The sequence below is a fragment of the Diceros bicornis genome, chromosome 31, assembly GCF_020826845.1.
Source record: "Diceros bicornis minor isolate mBicDic1 chromosome 31, mDicBic1.mat.cur, whole genome shotgun sequence".
NCBI lineage: Eukaryota > Metazoa > Chordata > Mammalia > Perissodactyla > Rhinocerotidae > Diceros > Diceros bicornis.
The window spans coordinates 4,714,388-4,718,328 of record NC_080770.1 but is presented as its reverse complement, the minus strand read 5'-3'; the positions used below and the strand labels follow the sequence as shown (position 1 = coordinate 4,718,328).

Sequence of the window (3,941 nt, the reverse complement as noted above, 5' to 3'; positions counted from 1 at the left end):
TCCCCCGCCCGCCTCCCCCGCCCGCATTCCTGAGGCGGCGCCGGGGCAGCCGAGGCGCTGCAGGCGCCCGCCCCGCGCGCTGGCCGCTCCCCTCCTCCCGTCGCCGCGCGGGCTGCTCTGGGGCGAGGGGAGCGCGCGTGCCGGCGGACGCGAGTGTGTGTGCGGGGGGGGGGGGGGGGGGGGGGGGGGTGCTTATGTGCCTGTGCGCCTGTGTGTGTGTCACGGGCGTCCCTGTCGCACACCCACGTGTGTGAGCTCACACGCATGTGCCCGTGAGCACCTGGGTGTGCGCGGAACACAACCAATAGGAGGTAGATATCCAGAAAGAGATTTATTCTGAGGACTCGGCTCTCGTGATTCTGGAGGCTGACCCGTCCCAGGATCTGCAGTCAGCGAGCTGGAGACCCTGCAGGGCCTGTGGCTCAGTTTCAGTCTGAGTCCAAAGGCCCGAGACCCAGGAAGAGCCGATGTTTCGGTTCAAGTCCAAAGGCAGGAAAAACTGATGTCCCAGCTCAAGGGCAGTCAGGCAGGAGGAGTTCCCTCTTACATCAAGAAGGTCAGCCTTTTGTTCTATTCAGGCCTTCAACTGATTAGATGAGGCCCACCCACTTTGGGAAGAGTAATTTGCTTGACTCAGTCTACTGATTCAAATGTTAACCTCATCTAGAAACCTCCAGACTCTCACAGACACATCCAGAACCATGTTTGGCCAAATATCTGGGCCCTTTGTAACCCAGTCAAGTTGACACATAAAATTAATCATCTCAGGTAGGTAGATGGATGGATGAGAGGTGGGCAGGTGAATGGCTGAATGGATAGGGGTGGGTGGGTGGGTAGGTGGGTGAATGGGTGGGGGTGAACTGTTGATGCGTGGGTGGGTAGGTGGGTACTGTGGATGGGTCAGTGGGTAGATAAATGAGTAGGGGAATGGGAGGGTGGGTGGGTGGAAGAATGGGGAATGGGAGAGTGGATGGAGGGGTGGGTGAACGGGTAGTTGGAGGGCTGAGTGGGTGGATGGAGGGGTGGGTGGAGGGGTGAGTCGGAGGCCGTTGCGGGGGAGACCTGCACCCACTGGGCTCCCCGACGCAGAGGAGAGACGGCAGGAAGGAAGAACAGGTCCACCTGGGGAATACAAGAGGAATTTACCCTACTTTCATTCTGTAGGAAAACCCAAAACCTGAGAACATTCTAGGTCCCCAGGACGTGCAGCTGCCTCCCGTCCCATCCCAGACCCTGCCCATTGGGGTCCTTGGGCGCCACTGAGCTCCCTTCAGCCCCTCCACAAGCGTCCTCCAGGCCTTTACACATGCGGGGCCTGCTGCCGGGTACCCTCTTTCCCCCAGCCAACCTTCCCTTCCCTACCTCGGCCCGATCCTTCAGTTGTAGCTTCAACCCCACCCTCTGGGAGGCCCTCGGGACCCCCTGCTCCTTGGGCTTGGGCGGGCGCTGTCTCCGGTGCTGCCCCAGGGCCCCATGCCTCCTCCAGGCCCAGCAGGATGGTGACATGTCAGGGGCTTTGGAAGTAGCATGCTCAGCATCAGCTCCTTCAATAAAGGAGGCACCAAAACCGTCGCAAATGAACCAGGAGCTACGAGGACGCTTGGAGCAGTCGGAGGGGGAGGGTGGCACATGGCCTCTCGGGGGATGTCACCTGTTCTTGAGCATCTGGAGGACCGTCTTGTGGAGGGACATTCATCTTTATGACCCCAAGATGCAGAACCGGACCACGGGCGGAACAGGGAGGGTGGGGAGCTCTGGGGAGACTGATTTGGGAAAGTAATGGAAGAAGTTTCTGGCACGCAGAACTTTCCAAGGAGAGCTGGCCCCCCGCGGGTGGAGCAGGTGAGCTCGTTGTCAAGCTTTGGCTGGATGCTCCCTATAGGGGACGGTGAACACTCAAGGCTCCCCCAGCCCAGGTGTGGTGACCTCCATCTGTGTTTTGTGCTTTGAGGTCCTTGTCACACAGGAGGACCCCCGATTTCCCAGTCCTGAGGCTAACCTCCCTGCTAATAACAATTACTATCCCACGGAGAGCATCCAGTCTCCGCACATCCGGTCACTTCTCTGCCCTCTGCTCAGATATTGCCTCAAACCCACTGGTTCATAACCTTTGGGTGCTGGAGGTGCATGCTTGAGGCAGAAGGTGTGAGCAACGTGGCCGGGCCAGCAGCCGCCCCCCTTCCCCATCCTTATAACAATCCACCTCTAATTTTTTATGGCGGTTAAATATACGTAAAATAATATTATTTTAGCCATTTGTAAGTATACCATTCAGTGGCATTAAATACATTCAGTGTTGTGTAATCACCACCGCTATCTATACCAAAACATTTTTGTCCTCCCAAACAGAAAGTTAGCACCCATAAAACAATAATCTCCCTTTCCTCCTTCTCCCCGGTAACTTCTAATCTATTTTCTGTCTCTATGAATTTGTCTGTTCTGGGGACCTCATATAAAGGGAATCATACAATATGTGTCCTTCTGTGTCTGGCTCATTTCACTCAGCATAATGTTGTCAAAGTTCATCCATGTTGTAGCACGTATCAAACTTTTCTTTCTTTTTATGGCTGAATAATACTCCATCGTATGGATAGAGCACATTTTGTTTATCCACTCGTCTGTTGATAAGTCCTTGGTTTGTTTCCATCTTTTGTCTATTCTGAATAATGCTGCCCCGAACATGGGTGTACAGGTAGCTGAGTCCCTGCTTTCAGTTCTTTTAGGAAGATACCTAGGAGTCAAATTTCTGGGTCATATGGGGTCATATGGTAATTCTGTTTAACTTTTTGAGGAACCACCAAACTGTTTTCCATAGTGACTGCCCTGTTTACATTCCCACCGGCAATGCACAAGGGTCCCAATTTCTCCACATCCTCGCCAACACTTGTTATTCCCCCACCCTTGTTTTTCCTGCCACCCTAGTGGGCATGAGGTGGTATCTCAATGTGGTTTTGATTTGTATTTCCCTAATGACTAATGATGATGGGTATCTTTTCTTGTGCCATTAGCCATTTGTCTGTCTTCCTTGGAGAAATGTCTATTCAAGTCCTTTGCCCATTTTGGAGTTGGGTTGGTTGCTTTGTTGTTCTTGAGTTGTAGGGGTTCTTTATATATTCTGGATATTCATCCCTTGTCAGATATATGATTTGCAATTATTTTCTCCCATTCTGTAGGTTATCTTTTTGCTTCCCTATTAGTGATAGTGTTCTTTGAGGCACAAAAATTCTTAAAGTCTAATTTATCTATTTTTTTCTTTTTTGCCTGTGCTTTTGGTGTCATAGCCATGAAATTGTTGTGAAATCCAATGTCATAAAGATTTTCCCCAATCTTTTCTTCTTAAGAGTTTTATAGTTTTAGCTCTTAAGTTTAGGTCTTTGATCCATTTTGAGTTAATTTTTGTATATGATGGAATATAAGGGTCCAACTTTTTTCTTTTATGTGTGGATATCCATTTTTCCCAGGGCCATTTGTTGAAAAGACTTTCCCCCATTGAATGGTCTTGGTACCCTTGATGAAAATCAATTGACCAAATATGTGAGTCTTTATTTCTGGACTCTCCATTTTATTTCATTGATCTATATGTCTGTCCTTACGCCAGTACCACACTGCACTGTTCTAATTACCGTAGCTTTGTAGTAAGTTTTGAAGTTGGGAGATATGAGGTCTCCAATTTTATTCTTCTTTTTCAAGATTATGGTGGCTCTTTGGGGCCCCTTGAAATTCCATATGAATTTGAGGATTAGCTTTTCTGTTTCTATGAAAAGGCTCTAGGAATTTTGATAGGGATTGTGTTGAATCTGTAGATCACTTTGGGTAGTATTGACGTTTTAACAATGTTAAGTCTTCTTATCCACAAACATGGGATGTCTTTCCACTTCTTTAGATTTTCTTTCATTTCTTTCAGCAATATTTTATGGGTTTCAGCATACAAGTCTTTCACT

The 3,941-nt window shown here is 49.4% G+C and overlaps 1 long non-coding RNA gene across 1 annotated transcript; it reads left to right on the top strand.

Annotated features, from left to right (window-relative positions):
- The first annotated feature begins 241 nt into the window (after nt 1-241).
- LOC131395489 (uncharacterized) lies at nt 242-1,609 on the top strand. The gene is made up of 3 exons (XR_009216366.1): nt 242-556; nt 668-768; nt 1,165-1,609. It is a non-coding gene; the product is annotated as an uncharacterized LOC131395489 (long non-coding RNA).
- Nucleotides 1,610-3,941: the final 2,332 nt, after the last annotated feature.